This window comes from Choloepus didactylus, chromosome 7 (genome assembly GCF_015220235.1).
Source record: "Choloepus didactylus isolate mChoDid1 chromosome 7, mChoDid1.pri, whole genome shotgun sequence".
Taxonomy (NCBI): domain Eukaryota; kingdom Metazoa; phylum Chordata; class Mammalia; order Pilosa; family Megalonychidae; genus Choloepus; species Choloepus didactylus.
The window spans coordinates 39215087-39235272 of NC_051313.1; the positions used below are offsets into that span (position 1 = coordinate 39215087).

Sequence of the window (20186 nt, forward strand, 5' to 3'; positions counted from 1 at the left end):
CCCCTTACTCACCCTGCCTTACACCGCACCCTACCCCAGCCCTAAATTCTTCCTGCCAGTCACTGCAGCTTTTGATTAAAGTACATAGCAGATGGCTTTTTCCCTTTGAGTTTCGGAAAGAATAAACATGGATATTTCCTTTGAATACATCCAAATCATGCCAAGTACTCAGAGGGTTACACAGCACTGTGAACTCAGACACCTGCTGTATCTCAGGGTTCCTGTTGATGGCTTCCATCTGTCCTGACAGCAGACTCAATAGCTCTTTGGGCACCCTGGAGCCACAGCAGGGGTTTTTTGTTACATTGGAGCAGGTGTGATGATAATCACCCTCGTTTACAGTCATTGGAGGCCTATGGAGCCCAATTGTGTAGTATCCTCTTGAGACTTTACAGCATTCAGTCTGTTGTACTGACTGGCTCATCCCCTTGGACAGGAGCCCAAGGTTGGCTTAATGGCCCGAGTTTGCCAGGGTGAAGCTCAGCAGGGACCCAGCAAGGGGGCACTTTGGGACCCATAGTCCTTTCAGTCATGATGCAGAACAACAAAGACTTCCTGTGTTTGGAAGAACAAATTACATAGCATTGACTGATAAAAATTGACCTTTCTATCTGATTTCATAATCTGGTCATTTAAATGGTAAATATAATTTTTAAATTTATGTTAAGAGAATCCCCAAGGTACTCTGACCAATTGGAGGCACTTAAATGGGTTCAGACTGATATTGGGGCACTGGGGCAGGAGAGAGAGAGGAGTGTGAGAGAACAAGGCCTTTGAACACAGCCACGTGCTGAGATGTCCTTATACATTTTGTTTTGTTTTGTCTTAGGAAGATTGTATTAAGTTCAGACAAATAATGCCAGGTGTGGAGAGAATCTGAACTATAGCAGTGAAGTAAGTAGACGCGAGCAATGGTGAATGTGTAATAGGAATGGAGAAGCAGGTTTTACTCTAAGTTATTCACTAGGGAACCAACTGTAGTTCTTTCTAATTCTCTTTTTTCCTCCAAACCTGCTTTGCTGAAAGTCGCAGGAAAAGACACATGTGAAGACATATTGGAACACTTTAGTGCAAACGTGGTTCAAGTGACATAAATCATCTCATTATCCAAATTTAGACCCGCAAATGTCAATAATTTGGCATTGCTCCTTCTTTCTCTCTTCTTTGCAGTACAACAGAAAAAGCACTAGATTTGGAGTCGTAAGATACAGGTTTATTGCTGACTCCCTGCAACTTGTTTCCTTACCTATAAAGTAAAAGAGTTGGATTAATTGGTCAGCAAGGCCTTTAAAGACCTGAAATTACTGAGTCTGTCTCTCTCTGTTCTCTCCTCATTCATCACCAGCTCCAGTTCTACCTATGATAGTAAGATTCACAAGCTTCGACTGTGAGTTAACTACGGAACTTGATGTTTTTTTCTTTTTATGGTTGCCGTAAACCAGTGTTGAAGCAAAAATTTAAAACAAAAAGTAAAGAGAAAAGAAATCGTCATGTCCTTGAAGGGTTTGATTTCAATATAAAACTTAAACCTGGTTAATAGTCCTTACTATTAGGTTAAAAAAATAAAAATTTGACAACATGTATCAAAAAATGTCAAATATAAAGTCAGACCACTTTGATTCAGAATCTCACTAACTAGGATCTTGCCTAACGACTCATAAGAAAGAAAAATCTATATATGTGAAGATGTTCACTATATCATTATTGCAAATAATAACACTTTGGAGTGAATTTAAATGTCCCCAAATATAGAAATGACTAAATAAATGATGATGATCCTACGTTATGGATTTTGTTACAACTATAAATAATAATGGTTCCATGTAGCAACATAGAAGATGCTTGATGATGAGACAAGAGCAGGATACACCAAATGACTGTATGGCTCTAAAAAATGTACATTCATATAAACAAAGATGGAGGGATTATGGAAAATTGAAAAAAATAGAAAAATGGTAGAATTTTGAGTGGATTTCTTTCCCCGCCATTTGTAAAAAATTTTGTGCGTATTTTTTAGGGAGTCAGGTCTTTTTCTTTTTTCAATTCAGTTTTATTGAGATATATTCACATCCTGAATTGGCTGCTTATCATTTCTATGTTTTTATATTTTTATTACATAAATGTTTCTATAAAATATATGTAACTACTTCTTTGATTCTAAGATGCACATTTTTTTCAATCATAACATCTCCACAACTGGAATTTATCTTGAAATCTATAAAAAAGCATTATATCACCTTTCTCGGTGTCCAGAAAATCATGATGCATCTTACGAGCAATAGTGTCTTAGGTTCTATAAACTATGGTAGTACTGTTCAACATTTTTTTTAAATGAAGTATAAATGGCATCATATTAGACATTCTGCAACTTCAGATTTTCATTCAGTATTATGTTTTGAGATTTGTCCATGTCACTACATGTATGCAACAGCTTTAAATCTCTCAATTTATAGTGACACAAGACCAGGTTAGGAAACATTTAGGTAAGGAGAAAGTCCTATGCTTGCTCAAAATGGTAACTTTGTTGGTCTTCAAAATGTACTTGACTAAAAGAAAGAAAAGGGGGTAACAAACACAGTGAAAATAAGAAAAAAAGGAGAGATGAGAAACAGAAGAAAATATTCCCTGCTTACTTGATTTTAAGTAGTTAGGGATGGCAGACATCTGAATAAGTGAACTTGATGACTCAGGAGCAAAAATGGTGGCAGGAGGAACTGGGTTTCTCGGGCATCTGTGCTGTCGCTACTCTAGAGCCCAGCCCCAGATGCAACCTGCTCACAGCAGCCAAGAAGGCACAGAGAGCCCAGTCCCTGCCTTTTCACAGCTGACTCCTCTGACTGGCTCAGGTCAGCAGAACACTAGCATCAACACAAGGGAAGCCATGCTGAAGAGCCAGAGAAGTGGCATTTACACAAGACTGCAGCCTCCTTCCCCATTTCCTCCAACCTGCTCCTCCCGGTCCTCACCTCATCTCTCACTTCCCTCTCTCCCTCCTCACTTATCCTCTTTGTCACTATGACTTTAGTCAAGGAAATCTGTAACTGAGAAATTAAGAATTAACAAATAATTCAGATAACTGAATCATTATATAGATGCCTTTCCCTTCCTTTCTAGTATACTGTAGAGTAGCTAAAAGGAAATACCCAAAATTACTGAAATCCACTGAATGGCACTGTAAAAACCTAATGACTGGCCCCCTTGTATCTATCCTCTGATCCTGTTTTACAACTTTGAGTCTTATGATCACAAAGATAACCCTCTAATGTTTATTAATGAAGAACCTGAGTCAGCCCAGAACTAACCCCTAAACAGTGTTAGACTTGTTATTGTAATGGTTATTGTAGCTTAGTTCTAGCTAGTTCCACCCCTTTACAGTGTACTACAGTTGTTTATACCTGTTATTGTAATGGTTATTCTAACTTGGTTCCACCCCTTTACATGGTACAATAGTTATTTATACTTATTATTGTAATGGTTACTTTAGCTTTGCTCCACTCCTTTACATTTTGTAAACTGTAATTGTTTGTATTTGTTATTGTAATATTAATAACTCTACCTTCCCTGATTTGAATCCATAAAAACCCTAAACTCCTTAGACTGGGAGAAGGCAGATTTTAGGCTGATAGTCATCTGTTCACCTTGCTTCATGTAGCAATAAACTCTCCCTTTGAAACCCTGGTGTCACAGATTGGGTGTTAAGCACACTGGGCCGATTTCAAAGACCTACATCTGTCTGTCTGCTCTCCTACACACACACGTGTGGGTGTATCACACAGTGAAAGCTACAGTTACTACACAGTACTGGATTTTGCTCATGGTACATAAGAAAATTTTCATTGCTGGTTCCTAAAGCCAAACTCCAGTTTTAGCTTATTGAGAGTGTAAGAAAGGGTTAAGTTTAGCTTTCACATAAAGACTACGTGGAATAGAGAAAATGGAGATTGGGCGGAAGAGCTGGCTTAAACTAGCCCCATTGTGAGGGGAAGGAAAAAGAGAGAGAGCGCCATGAGGTAAGTCTAGAATCAGCGCCAGTTCCTTATGTGGGAAAGTGTCCCAGCCTGCGGGACGATCAACGGAAGCTCCAAGTCCTGTGAGGGAGGAATGGTATGGGACAAGAGACACGAAGAATGACAGCAAGACAAGTATCCTGATCAAGCTGCAAAGCTTTATTGAAAAGGCAGGGTATATATGCCCTGGAGGGAGAGGGGGTGGCTAATAGGGACAGGTGGCGGTCTGGGATTGGCGGTAGCTGTTGCTGGGGGTCTGGGATTGGTGGTAGCTGTTGCTGGGGTGGATGGTAGATGGGCGGCTACTTGTTTAGGCGCGAACTCTTGGTGCGAACTACTGCTTCCGTAAAGAAGGCTGACGCTATTCAAGGTTATTCTTAGCTCTAGCGGCCATGTTGTGCTTCCGGCATCGCTGAAGGTGCAAGCGTCCCCAACATCTCCTCCCTTTGTTTTACAAAAGGATGGAGAGAGAAATGCCGATCAAGCATTTCATTGGCATTAACCTGCTGGGGGAAGTAGAGGCCTCACTTCCCAAGCTGCTTGTGGCTCTGTTTTTCTGGGAAGGGGGATGTTGTGCAGAGCAACCCCTATGCAAGTGAGGCGTACTTCTCAAGGAGCTCGAAAACGGCCTTTGACTGTATTTTGGCCCTCCTTTGCAGTGCTTTGCCTCGCACCCAGCGGTACCAATCATAGCATAAGCTAGAAGCATACTTTCGAGTGATATGCTGCTCCCATAGGAGGGGGTTGCTTACCCAGTTGGGGAGGCAACATCCTGGTTTGAATCCACACCTTGGTCAGCGAGGTGAAGCCGATGATAATGCACTTGAATAGGCCTGCCTAGCGCAGAATCAATTTGGTCTTTGACTAGTTGAATAACCTTTTTGATTGCCCAGGGTGCAAAGGAAACTATAAGGAGTATGGTTATTAAGGGGCCTAATATAGGGAGGATGTAAGGGAGGATTGCGCTGAATCCCCAGGAGGAGCTCCCTTGGGCTTGGGTTTTAGGGGTTGGCCGTTAATGTCTGCTCGAGAATGACATTCAGAAGCCTAATGGAATCCTTTTTTACAGCGGGGACAAATAGATGGTGGTAACAGGGGTCTGTTGATAGCGGGCAAAGGGGGGTTGGTTCGTGGCACGGGACAATTTTTTGAAAAGTGGCCGGGTTGCTTACAGTTGTAACATGTTGGAGATTCTGGTTGCATTGTAAGGTTTTGAAGGGCGGCACCGATAGCTATCCCTAAAGTTTGAGTGGATCCAATGCTAGAACAGAGTTTTATGTAATTATTAAGATCGGTATTGCGGAAAGGGCGAATTGCTGCTTGACAGGCAGCGTTAGCGTTTTCATAGGCCAGGTGTTTAATAAAATCGCTTTCATTTTCGCTAGCCCCAAATAGGCGTTCAGCCGTGTTTTGTAAGCAGCTGAGGAAATCACTATATGGTTCATTGGGCCCCTGCCATAATTTGGCAAGAGAGGAAGTGGCGGCGCCCTTTTGCGGAAGTTTTTTCCATGCCCTAAGCGCGGCCGTTTGTACTTGTGCAAGAAGACCTGGAGGGAATTGAGCTTGCTTATTATTTTGATGATAGGGGCTTTGACCTAAAAATTTGTTTAATGTCCAGGTTTTAGAAGTAGTTTTTCGAGCATTGCGTATGGCATATTTTTTGCAATGCTCTTCATAGTCTGACTTCCATAATAGGAAATCGCCGCCGGACAGGGCAGCTTTAGCTAGGTGTGACCAATTGTTAGGAATAAGTTCCTTTTCACTGAGGCTTTCCAATAAGGCGAGCGTGAAGGGGGCGGTAGCGCCATAATCATTCACAGCCTTCTTTAATTTCTCTAAATGTTTTAAACTGAGTTTTTTATATTTAGCTATGGAGGTGGTACTAGCTTCCTCCTGCCCCTCCCCGCTAGAGTTACGGGTCTCCGACCCATCATCTTCCCCGCTTTCACTGCTAGAGTCGCCATTTTGGGACTCGCCCTCATTTTGGGACCCAGCAGCGCCACCCTGAGACCCAGCGGATGGGGGCTGGGCTCGACCACGTGCGACCGGAAAAGCGCAGGTGTGGTGAGTGCAATGGGGACGCGAAGAGGGGGCACCCTCTGGGAGCGCAAGGGCTGCAACACCCTGAGTCGCCGACCGGAGGTCAGCAAGCAAACTGGCAGCTCGCAGGCGCCCCCGACCAAGGGCCCCCCCAAAACTATCGGCGTGCAGCCGGAGATCCTCCGCGGCCCCCCCCCAAAGCGTGGAACTGAGGCAGGGATGCTACTGGACAAAACTGAGGACGTGGTTGAGAACATGGCTCTGAAAAGCCAGGCGCATAAGGAGGTGGCCGAAAGGGAGGAAGGGAATTATCCTCCACAGAAAGTAAGTTTTCAGCCTTTGTTTCAACTTTACACTGATTGGCTAACGGACAAACCTGACTGATAGGGGTGTTTGGTCTACTTTTGTTTGGGTCCTCGTTTAGAGGTTCTTGTGAGATCTTTTTTTTTTTAACTCTAGTTCCTTGTGCCTTGAGCGATTGTTAATTCGTGTTGGGAAGTTGCTTGTCCCATGGTGGGGGTGGGGGCTTACCTTTTGTTGTTTTCCTTCTTTTCTTTTCTTTTTTCCTTCCTTCGCCGAAACTGATCAACTGCTGAACGGATCTGTCTCGCGAGCGAGTTCCTTCGTGGCGATCCCGGGTGCGGTGAGTGTGAGAGCTCTCTCCTTGAGTGCGGTGTTCTGTCCCTCGCAAAGCTCGAGCCCCACGTTGGGCGCCAGTTGTCCCGGCCCGCGGGACGATCAACGGAGACTCTGATACCTGTGAGGGAGGAATGGTATGGGACAAGAGACACGAGGAATGACAGCAAGACAGGTTTCTGATCAAGCTGCAAAGCTTTATTGAAAAAGCAGGGTATATATGCCCTGGAGGGAGAGGGGGTGGCTAATAGGGACAGGTGGCGGTCTGGGATTGGTGGTAGCTGTTGCTGGGGTGGATGGTAGATGGGCGGCTACTTGTTTAGGCGCGAACTCTTGGCGCGAACTACTACTTCCCTAAAGAAGGCTGACGCTATTCAAGGTTATTCTTAGCTCTAGCGGCCATGTTGTGCTTCCGGCATCACTGAAGGTGCAAGCGTCCCCAACAGGAAAGATAACCAGGGTTACTAGAATGTAAAAGAATGTGGGGGGAGGCGGGGCAAGATGGCAGACTGGTGAGCTGTAAGTTTTAGTTACTCCTCCAGGAAAGTAGGTAAAAAGCCAGGAACTGCGTGGACTGGACACCACAGAGCAATCTGTCTTTGGGCATACTTCATACAACACTCATGAAAACGTGGAACTGCTGAGATCAGCGAAATCTGTAAGTTTTTGCAGCCAGGGGACCCGCGCCCCTCCCTGCCAGGCTCAGTCCCAGGGGAGGAGGGGCTGTCAGCTCCGGGAAGGAGAAGGGAGAACTGCAGTGGCTGCTCTTATCGGAAACTCATTCTACTGATTCAAACTCCAACCATAGATAGACTGAGACCAGACACCAGAGACTCTGAGAGCAGCCAGCCCAGCAGAGAGGAGACAGGCATAGAAAAAAAACAACACGAAAAACTCCAAAATAAAAGCAGAGGATTTTTGGAGTTCTGGTGAACACAGAAAGGGGAAGGGCGGAGCTCAGGCCTTGAGGCGCATATGCAAATCCCGAAGCAAAGCTGATCTCTCTGCCCTGTGGACCTTTCCTTAATGGCCCTGGTTGCTTTGTCTATTAGCATTTCAATAACCCATTAGATCTCTGAGGAGGGCCGTTTTTTTTTGTTTTTTGTTTTTTTTTTAAATCCTTTTTTCTTTTTCTAAAACAATTACTCTAAGAAGCCCAATACAGAAAGCTTCAAAGAATTGCAATTTGGGCACGTCAAGTCAAGAGCAGAACTAAGAGAGCTCTGAGACAAAAGGCAATAATCCAGTGGCTGAGAAAATTCACTAAACAACACAACTTCCCAAGAAAAGGAGGGTGTCCGCTCACAGCCACCATCCTGGTGGACAGGAAACACTCCTGCCCATCGCCAGCCCCATAGCCCAGAGCTGCCCCAGACAACCCAGTGTGACGGAAGTGCTTCAAATAACAGACACACATCACAAAACTGGGCGTGGACATTAGCCTTCCCTGCAACCTCAGCTGAATGTCCCAGAGCTGGGAAGGTGGAGCAGTGTGAATTAACAAAGCCCCATTCAGCCATCATTTGAGCAGACTGGGAGCCTCCCTACACAGCCCAGCAGCCCAGAACTGCCCTGGGGGGACGGCACTCACCTGTGACATAGCACAGTCATCCCTCAACAGAGGACCCGGGGTGCACGGCCTGGAAGAGGGGCCCACTTGCAAGTCTCAGGAGCCATACGCCAATACCAAAGACTTGTGGGTCAGTGGCAGAGACAAACTGTGGCAGGACTGAACTGAAGGATTAGACTATTGCAGCAGCTTTAAAACTCTAGGATCATCAGGGAGATTTGATTGTTAGGGCCACCCCCCCTCCCCGACTGCCCAGAAACACGCCCCACATACAGGGCAGGCAACACCAACTACACACGCAAGCTTGGTACACCAATTGGGCCCCACAAGACTCACTCCCCCACTCACCAAAAAGGCTAAGCAGGGGAGAACTGGCTTGTGGAGAACAGGTGGCTCGTGGACGCCACCTGCTGGTTAGTTAGAGAAAGTGTACTCCACGAAGCTGTAGATCTGATAAATTAGAGATAAGGACTTCAATAGGTCTACAAACCCTAAAAGAACCCTATCAAGTTCAGCAAATGCCACGAGGCCAAAAACAACAGAAAATTATAAAGCATATGAAAAAACCAGACGATATGGATAACCCAAGCCCAAGCACCCAAATCAAAAGACCAGAAGAGACACAGCACCTAGAGCAGCTACTCAAAGAACTAAAGGTGAACAATGAGACCATAGTACGGGATATGAAGGAAATCAAGAAGACCCTAGAAGAGCATAAAGAAGACATTGCAAGACTAAATAAAAAAATGGATGATCTTATGGAAATTAAAGAAACTGTTGACCAAATTAAAAAGATTCTGGACACTCATAGTACAAGACTAGAGGAAGTTGAACAACGAATCAGTGACCTGGAAGATGACAGAATGGAAAATGAAAGCATAAAAGAAAGAATGGGGAAAAAAATTGAAAAACTCAAAATGGACCTCAGGGATATGATAGATAATATGAAATGTCCAAATATAAGACTCATTGGTGTCCCAGAAGGGGAAGAAAAGGGTAAAGGTCTAGGAAGAGTATTCAAAGAAATTGTTGGGGAAAACTTCCCAAATCTTCTAAACAACATAAATACACAAATCATAAATGCTCAGCGAACTCCAAATAGAATAAATCCAAAAAAACCCACTCCGAGACATATACTGATCACACGGTCAAACATAGAAGAGAAGGAGCAAGTTCTGAAAGCAGCAAGAGAAAAGCAATTCACCACATACAAAGGAAACAGCATGAGACTAAGTAGTGACTACTCAGCAGCCACCATGGAGGCAAGAAGGCAGTGGCACGATATATTTAAAATTCTGAGTGAGAAAAATTTCCAGCCAAGAATACTTTATCCAGCAAAGCTCTCCTTCAAATTTGAGGGAGAGCTTAAATTTTTCACAGACAAAGAAATACTGAGAGAATTTGCTAACAAGAGACCTGCCCTACTGGAGATACTAAAGGGAGCCCTACAGACAGAGAAACAAAGACAGGACAGAGAGACTTGGAGAAAGGTTCAGTACTAAAGAGATTCGGTATGGGTACAATAAAGGATATTAATAGAGAGAGGGAAAAATATGGCAAACATAAACCAAAGGATAAGATGGCCGATTCAAGAAATGCCTTCACGGTTTTAACGTTGAATGTAAATGGATTAAACTCCCCAATTAAAAGATATAGATTCGCAGAATGGATCAAAAAAAATGAACCATCAATATGTTGCATACAAGAGACTCATCTTAGACACAGGGACACAAAGAAACTGAAAGTGAAAGGATGGAAAAAAATATTTCATGCAAGCTACAGCCAAAAGAAAGCAGGTGTAGCAATATTAATCTCAGATAAAATAGACTTCAAATGCAGGGATGTTTTGAGAGACAAAGAAGGCCACTACATACTAATAAAAGGGGCAATTCAGCCAGAAGAAATAACAATCGTAAATGTCTATGCACCCAATCAAGGTGCCACAAAATACATGAGAGAAACACTGGCAAAACTAAAGGAAGCAATTGATGTTTCCACAATAATTGTGGGAGACTTCAACACATCACTCTCTCCTATAGATAGATCAACCAGACAGAAGACCAATAAGGAAATTGAAAACCTAAACAATCTGATAAATGAATTAGATTTAACAGACATCTACAGGACATTACATCCCAAATCACCAGGTTACACATACTTTTCTAGTGCTCATGGAACTTTCTCCAGAATAGATCATATGCTGGGACATAAAACAAGCCTCAATAAATTTAAAAAGATTGAAATTATTCAAAGCACATTCTCTGACCACAATGGAATACAATTAGAAGTCAATAACCATCAGAGACTTAGAAAATTCACAAATACCTGGAGGTTAAACAACACACTCCTAAACAATCAGTGGGTTAAAGAAGAAATAGCAAGAGAAATTGCTAAATATATAGAGACGAATGAAAATGAGAACACAACATACCAAAACCTATGGGATGCAGCAAAAGCAGTGCTAAGGGGGAAATTTATAGCACTAAACGCATATATTAAAAAGGAAGAAAGAGCCAAAATCAAAGAACTAATGGATCAACTGAAGAAGCTAGAAAATGAACAGCAAACCAATCCTAAACCAAGTACAAGAAAAGAAATAACAAGGATTAAAGCAGAAATAAATGACATAGAGAACAAAAAAACAATAGAGAGGATAAATATCACCAAAAGTTGGTTCTTTGAGAAGATCAACAAGATTGACAAGCCCCTAGCTAGACTGACAAAATCAAAAAGAGAGAAGACCCATATAAACAAAATAATGAATGAAAAAGGTGACATAACTGCAGATCCTGAAGAAATTAAAAAAATTATAAGAGGATATTATGAACAACTGTATGGCAACAAACTGGATAATGTAGAAGAAATGGACAATTTCCTGGAAACATATGAACAACCTAGACTGACCAGAGAAGAAATAGAAGACCTCAACCAACCCATCACAAGCAAAGAGATCCAATCAGTCATCAAAAATCTTCCCACAAATAAATGCCCAGGGCCAGATGGCTTCACAGGGGAATTCTACCAAACTTTCCAGAAAGAACTGACACCAATCTTACTCAAACTCTTTCAAAACATTGAAAAAAATGGAACACTACCTAACTCATTTTATGAAGCTAACATCAATCTAATACCAAAACCAGGCAAAGATGCTACAAAAAAGGAAAACTACCGGCCAATCTCCCTAATGAATATAGATGCAAAAATCCTCAACAAAATACTTGCAAATCGAATCCAAAGACACATTAAAAAAATCATACACCATGACCAAGTGGGGTTCATTCCAGGCATGCAAGGATGGTTCAACATAAGAAAAACAATCAATGTATTACAACACATTAAAAACTCGAAAGGGAAAAATCAATTGATCATCTCAATAGATGCTGAAAAAGCATTTGACAAAATCCAACATCCGTTTTTGATAAAAACACTTCAAAAGGTAGGAATTGAAGGAAACTTCCTCAACATGATAAAGAGCATATATGAAAAACCCACAGCCAGCATAGTACTCAATGGTGAGAGACTGAAAGCCTTCCCTCTAAGATCAGGAACAAGACAAGGATGCCCGCTGTCACCACTGTTATTCAACATTGTGCTGGAAGTGCTAGCCAGGGCAATCCGGCAAGACAAAGAAATAAAAGGCATCCAAATTGGAAAAGAAGAAGTAAAACTGTCATTGTTTGCAGATGATATGATCTTATATCTAGAAAACCCTGAGAAATCAACGATACACCTACTAGAGCTAATAAACAAATTTAGCAAAGTAGTGGGATACAAGATTAATGCACATAAGTCAGTAATGTTTCTATATGCTAGAAATGAACAAACTGAAGAGACACTCAAGAAAAAGATACCATTTTCAATAGCAACTAAAAAAATCAAGTACCTAGGAATAAACTTAACCAAAGATGTAAAAGACCTATACAAAGAAAACTACATAACTCTACTAAAAGAAATAGAAGGGGACCTTAAAAGATGGAAAAATATTCCATGTTCATGGATAGGAAGGCTAAATGTCATTAAGATGTCAATTCTACCCAAACTCATCTACAGATTGAATGCAATCCCAATCAAAATTCCAACAACCTACTTTGCAGACTTGGAAAAGCTAGTTATCAAATTTATTTGGAAAGGGAAGATGCCTCGAATTGCTAAAGACACTCTAAAAAAGAAAAACGAAGTGGGAGGACTTACACTCCCTGACTTTGAAGCTTATTATAAAGCCACAGTTGCCAAAACAGCATGGTACTGGCACAAAGATAGACGTATAGATCAATGGAATCGAATTGAGAATTCAGAGATAGACCCTCAGATCTATGGCCGACTGATCTTTGATAAGGCCCCCAAAGTCACCGAACTGAGCCATAATGGTCTTTTCAACAAATGGGGCTGGGAGAGTTGGATATCCATATCCAAAAGAATGAAAGAGGACCCCTACCTCACCCCCTACACAAAAATTAACTCAAAATGGACCAAAGATCTCAATATAAAAGAAAGTACCATAAAACTCCTAGAAGATAATGTAGGAAAACATCTTCAAGACCTTGTATTAGGAGGCCACTTCCTAGACTTTACACCCAAAGCACAAGCAACAAAAGAGAAAATAGATAAATGGGAACTCCTCAAGCTTAGAAGTTTCTGCACCTCAAAGGAATTTCTCAAAAAGGTAAAGAGGCAGCCAACTCAATGGGAAAAAATTTTTGGAAACCATGTATCTGACAAAAGACTGATATCTTGCATATACAAAGAAATCCTACAACTCAATGACAACAGTACAGACAGCCCAATTATAAAATGGGCAAAAGATATGAAAAGACAGTTCTCTGAAGAGGAAATACAAATGGCCAAGAAACACATGAAAAAATGTTCAGCTTCACTAGCTATTAGAGAGATGCAAATTAAGACCACAATGAGATACCATCTAACACCGGTTAGAATGGCTGCCATTAAACAAACAGGAAACTACAAATGCTGGAGGGGATGTGGAGAAATTGGAACTCTTATTCATTGTTGGTGGGACTGTATAATGGTTCAGCCACTCTGGAAGTCAGTCTGGCAGTTCCTTAGAAAACTAGATATAGAGCTACCATTCGATCCAGCGATTGCACTTCTCGGTATATACCCGGAAGATCGGAAAGCACTGACACGAACAGATATCTGCATGCCAATGTTCATAGCAGCATTATTCACAATTGCCAAGAGATGGAAACAACCCAAATGTCCTTCAACAGATGAGTGGATAAATAAAATGTGGTATATACACACGATGGAATACTACGCGGCAGTAAGAAGGAACGATCTGGTGAAACATATGACAACATGGATGAACCTTGAAGACACAATGCTGAGCGAAATAAGCCAGGCACAAGAAGAGAAATATTATATGCTACCACTAATGTGAACTTTGAAAAATGTAAAACAAATGGTTTATAATGTAGAATGTAGGGGAACTAGCAGTAGAGAGCAATTAAGGAAGGGGGAACAATAATCCAAGAAGAACAGATAAGCTATTTAACGTTCTGGGGATGCCCAGAAATGACTATGGTCTGTTAATTTCTGATGGATGTAGTAGGAACAAGTTCACTGAAATGTTGCTATAGTATGTAACTTTCTTGGGGTAAAGTAGGAACATGTTGGAAGTTAAGCAGTTATCTTAGGTTAGTTGTCTTTTTCTTACTCCCTTGTTATGGTCTCTTTGAAATGTTCTTTTATTGTATGTTTGTTTTCTTTTTAACTTTTTTTTTCATACAGTTGATTTAAAAAAGAAGGGAAAGTTAAAAAAAAAAAAAAAGAAAAGAAAAAAGACAAACAAGGAAAAAAAAAAAAAAGATGTAGTGCCCCCTTGAGGAGCCTGTGGAGAATGCAGGGGTATTCGCCTACCCCACCTCCATGGTTGCTAACATGACCACAGACATAGGGGACTGGTGGTTTGATGGGTTGAGCCCTCTACCATAAGTTTTACCCTTGGGAAGACGGTTGCTGCAAAGGAGAGGCTAGGCCTCCCTGTATTTGTGCCTAAGAGTCTCCTCCTGAATGCCTCTTTGTTGCTCAGATGTGGCCCTCTCTCTCTGGCTAAGCCAACTTGAAAGGTGAAATCACTGCCCTCCCCCCTACGTGGGATCAGACACCCAGGGAAGTGAATCTCCCTGGAAACGTGGAATATGACTCCCGGGGAGGAATGTAGACCCGGCATCGTGGGATGGAGAACATCTTCTTGACCAAAAGGGGGATGTGAAAGGAAATGAAATAAGCTTCAGTGGCAGAGAGATTCCAAAAGGAGCCGAGAGGTCACTCTGGTGGGCACTCTTATGCACACTTTAGACAACCTTTTTTAGGTTCTAAAGAATTGGGGTAGCTGGGGGTGGATACCTGAAACTATTAAACTACAACCCAGAACCCATGAATCTCGAAGACAGTTGTATAAAAATGTAGCTTATGAGGGGTGACAGTGGGATTGGGAATGCCATAAGGACCAAACTCCACTTTGTCTAGTTTATGGATGGATGGGTAGAAAAGTAGGGGAAGCAAACAAACAGACAAAGGTACCCAGTGTTCTTTTTTGCTTCAAATGCTCTTTTTCACTCTGGTTGTTATTCTTGATATTTTTGTGTGTGTGCTAATGAAGGTGTCAGGGATTGATTTGGGTGATGAATGTACAACTATGTAATGGTACTGTAAACAATCGAAAGTACAATTTGTTTTGTATGACTGCGTGGTATGTGAATATATCTCAATAAAATGATGATAAAAAAAAAAAAAAAAAAAAAAGAAAGAATGGTGAATTGTCAAATGCCTTTTCTGCATCAATCAAGATGATCATGTGGTTTTCCCCTTCAATTTGTTGATATGATGTATTACATTAATTGATTTTCTTGTGTTGAATCACCATTGCAAACCTGGAATAAAACCCACTTGTTCATAGTGAAAAAAAAAAAAAAAAAAAAAAAAAAAGAATGTGGGGATATGGTCAAAGGCGGGAACTCTCAGTGGGAAATTTAAACTGGATGAGCCCTCTTGGATAGGCTGTAACCTCTGGAGTATCCAGCCAATGGGGAAACAGGGGAGGGACAGGCGTATTAGGGGTAGGATATAACTATCGCCATGTTCTTTTTTTGGTGTGCCTACCTACCACGTTTCTGGCTGTGTGCCCATTCTTGCAAGATCATAAATAAATTCTTTTCTCCTCCAGAACCGAGTGAGCGTTTATTCCCTTACAGGTACCACTTAATTTCCAACAAGAGTTAAAAAGGGCATGCATACACAAAAAATAATAATAGAGCTAGATAGAGTCCCTGCTATTATTTTCTTTTCTCTTTTCATGTGATTCAAAAACACTTTGCTGGACATTGTGAGATTGAGAATATCTTCTTGACCAAAACAGGGATACAAAATGAAACAAAATAAAGTTTCAGAGGCTGAGAGGTTTCAAATGGAGTCAAGAGGTCACTCTGGCGGACATTCTTACACATTATATAGATAACACTTTTAGGTTTTAGTGTATTGGAATAGCTAGAAGTAAATACCTGAAACTACCAAACTCCAACCCAGTAACCTTGACTCTTGAAGACGACTGTATAACAATGTAGCTACAAGGGGTGACAGTGTGATTGTGAAAACCTTGTGGATCACACTCCCTTTATCCAGTGTATGGATGGATGAGTAGAAAAATGTGGACAAAAACTAAATGAAAAATAGGGTGGGATGGGGGGGTGATTCGGGTGTTCTTTTTTACTTTTATTTTTTATTCTTATTCTGATTCTTTCTGATGTAAGCACAATGTTCAGAAAAGGACTGGGGTGATGAATACATAACTATATGATGGTACTGTGAACAGTTGATTGTATACCATGGATGATTGTATGGTATATGAATATATTTCAATAAAACTGAATTTAATTTAATTAAAAAAAAAAACACCACCTTACAGGAGGCAGATTTTATTTATTTTTTAAAAAAGGCCTCACTGGGCTTTTCAGCGCGCACACACACACACACACACACACGGTCCTTACATTTTGGAATCAGACATATATTGTGATTGCTCTTATATGGATGTGTTACACTGCTAATTAATTCTATCTGTATGTTTCTCCTTTATCTCCATTTAACCGTGAGATAGTTAAAAAAAAAGTATACTTCATTTATCTAATACCAGCAGCTAACAGAGATATGTCCATATTTACTCACATTTGTAAAAGTGTTATTGGATTTCCCAATAAATGTAAGCATCAAGGAAAAAATAGAATTCCTAAATTATTTAATTTATTAATATGTAAAATATATCTTTTTATCTTTTACAAAGGTAATATTTTAAAGGCTAGTATATTTTACTTTATTTTATTTAGGGTAACAGAACCAAACAGTCCCAAATCATTTTATTGGCTTTTCTTTCTCCAAAGCATTACTGTAAACCATAAAATCTGCTGAGGGTTTTTTTTTTTTTTTTTAAGCATTCTACAACTAACATTCCTGTTACCTGCTGATATATCCTAATTAACCTGCAGCCTTCAAACTTTAGGATTATTGCTGCCAATTCTGTATAACCATGTGTTTAATGCACATTCTGCTCTAATACCCTCCAAAGTGAAATTGCAAATATAAACCCTTTTTTATTTCAACTAATTAACCAGACATTGGAATGTGCTATGCCCTATAATCTGTATTAATGTGTGAATACAAGTTTTGCCTACTTCATATGAAGCATTCAGAAAGAACTTATTAAACTAAATTCTTTCAGTAAAGGACTTTCATTGGTTCAAAAAGACCTTCCCTGAATGCTCACTATGTGCCAAGCATTGTGTTGAGCAATACAGATATAATTAGAAATGAAACAAATGTAGCCCCTGCCTCATGGGCCTTATATGTCTATTAAGGAAGACGGACACTAACAAATAAGCGAAACTTAATAGCTAAAAACTAACACCATAATGTGTGCCATACACAGCACTTGTCAAAATTAAGCTCACTACATTCTGCTATCAAAGCCTCATTTTCAAAAATACAAATACTGTATCCAACAATGAACTTTGCTGAGTTTATAGATCAGGAGCATTACAAAGGGTGCAGAAATGACAAAGTCATGCCCAAATTAAAATTGCATTAGGTTGTTAAATGTTTAATCAACCTCAAAACTTAAAACACATGAGTACTTCCAAACCTCAGAATGATGGTATAAAAGGTAAAGAGGAATCCTTATAGTGCAGAGGTGAAAACAGAGAACATGAAATTACTTTCTTGGATTCTCTTCTAAACCTTCCATCAATGGTACAGTTCACCTTCCCTACTCACATAGGCAGTGAAGCTCAGCCCTGGGGGAAGAAAAAGCCACAATCTTGGAAACTGGTTTCACCACAAATTCTTGGTTTCCAGTCTTGGTTGGGTTCTCAGAACTGTTATCAGTCCTTTTACTCATCAGTAATCAGCTCCCAAACCTTTGCCACTCCTTTAAATCTGATACTCAACCCCATGCACCATGCTTAAAAAAATGACCTCTGATAGCATACTGCTCTTCACCAAACTTACCGATATTTGCTCCCTTTCTTGCCGTCTCTCCAGGTCCTGAACAGGTGACGTCCCTGGCAAACCTCTCACCGCCAGCTGTGCTCTGGATTCCCTTACCTCTGACCTGTTCATAAACCTTATTCCATCCATTAGCCCTTTGGTAACTTCACCTTCTCCCTCTGTGCAAGCTCCTTCTCCTTAAGTCACTTATCCTAAACAAATAAAATGCAATTAACCTCCTTGACCCTAATCCTCCTCTAGCTACCTGTCTTCCCTGCTTCTCAGCCTGCACCCTTATCTCTAACTCCCATTCTCTGCTCCACACACTGTAATCAGGCTCCACTACCTGCACACCCAGGCCAATGACAGTTTGCTGGCTAAAGTCATCAGTGATCTACCACTTACTCATTTAATGGACCCTCTTCAGTCTTTTTTAAAAATAGGAAGTCTCAGCTGTATTTGACTCTCCTGATTGGCGGCACCACGATTCACCCTAACACCTAAGCAAAAACATGGAAGTCCTTCCATAGTCCTCCTGTTCCCGCTTTTCCACCTCCTCATTCAGTCTTAGTTTCTTTTAATTTAAAAAATTACACACATTTGTAAAAGTGTTATTGGATTTCCCAATAAATGTAAGCATCAAGGAAAAAACAGACCACATGGAATAGACAAAATGGAGATTGGGCAGAAAAGCTGGCTTAAACTAGCACCGTAGTGAGGGGAAGGAAAAAGAGAGAGAGCGCCGTGAGGTTAGTCTAGAATCAGTGCCAGTTCCTCATGTGGGAAAGATAACCAGGGTTACCTGATTTATCTAATACCTGTTATTAACTCTGTATGAGCCTCTTATGAAATTTAAAAAACAGATAAGCTTATAGAATAAAAGTAAAATAAAAATAGGGAGCACAAGAGAAATGAAAACATATGTCCACACAGAGATGCATGTGAATGTTTGCTGCAGCATTACTGATAATAGCCAAAAAGGGGTAATAAACCAAATGTCCATTAACCGGTGAATGGATAAACAAAATGGTATACCCATACAATGGGCAACTGATTGCCAACAAGAAGGAATGCAATAATGATATATGCTATAACACAGATGAACCTTAAAACCTTATGCTGGCACTCCAGTTCGGCTGCCCAACAGCACACTCACCTCATTGCACAGCCCCCGGGTTCCTGCTGCAGCCTAGGGGTCCCTTAACACCACCACCGTGGACACCATCAAGAAGATGAGGTGCCGAAGCTCGACAAGGAGAATGCCTTGGAGCAGGCCGAGCAGGCAGAGGCCGATAAGAAGGTGACAGAGGACCAGAGCAAGCAGCTGGAAGATGAACTGGTGGCACTGCAAAGGAAACTCAAGGTCACTGAAGATGAGCTAGACAAATACTTCGAGGCTCTCAAAGATGCCCAGGAGAAGGTGGAGCTGGTGGAGAAAAAGGCTACTGATGCTGAAGCCAGTGTAGCTTCTCTGAGGAGACACATCCAGCTGGTTGAGGAAGAGTAGGATTGTGCCCAGGAGGGGCTGGCAACAGCTCTGCAGAAGCTGGAAGAGGCTGAGAAGGCAGCAGATGAGATCAAGAGAGGCATGGAAGTCATTGAAAGTCGAGCTCCAAAGGATGAGGAAAAAATGGATATTCAGGAGACCCAACTAAAAGAGGCCAAGCACATTGCTGAAGATGCTGACTGCAAGTATGAAGAGGTGGCCTGTAAGCCGGTCATCACTGAGAGTGACCTGGAACATGCAGAGGAGCAGGCTGGGCTCTCAGAAGGCCAAGTTCAACAGCTGGAAGAACAATTAAGAATAATGGATCAGACCTTGAAAGCATGAATGGCTGCAGAGGATAAGTACTCGCAGAAGGAAGACAAGTATGAGGAAGAGACCAAGATCCTTTCTAACCAGCTGAAGGAGGCAGAGACTCAGGCTGAGTTTGCGGAGAGGTCAGAAACTAAATTGGAGAAAAGCATTGATGACATAGAAGAGAGAGTGGCTCATGCCAAAGAAGAAAACCTTAGTGTGTGTCAGATGAACAACACGTGAAAACATCCTTAGCTGTGACCACATTCTTCTATTTAGTTTTCTGTTTTGATTTTAAACACCTGCTTGCTATGGAACCCCTTAAATGTATTTTTTATTTACTTTACCACCATCACATAAACAGGTCAGGGGGGTGGAGAAAATACACAAAAAAAGGCAAGCCGGTCAGGGCAACAATGATTTCAATGTGCCATTTCCCAGGTTGACATTGCCACACTTTGTAGTGAGTTTAGCAACACAGTATGCTTAGTCAGTCTAAGAATCCTCCCTGAAGCAGAAAGATTTCCACTCAAAGAGCCAACGATATATTTAACAGAAAGATTAATGTCAGAAACACAATCAGGTGTGGACTGGTGCTACTTTAAACAAATGGTCCCTCTGTGAGCTTTTGTTCAAT

At 41.3% G+C, this 20186-nt stretch overlaps 1 protein-coding gene and 1 pseudogene across 2 annotated transcripts in view; one reads left to right on the top strand and one right to left on the bottom strand.

Moving 5' to 3' along the window:
* SLC16A10 (solute carrier family 16 member 10) overlaps positions 1-20186 on the bottom strand; it is a 167131-nt gene that overhangs the window by 113082 nt on the left and 33863 nt on the right. The gene's annotated exons all lie outside the window — the stretch shown is intronic.
* LOC119539591 lies at positions 4006-19792 on the top strand (annotated as a pseudogene).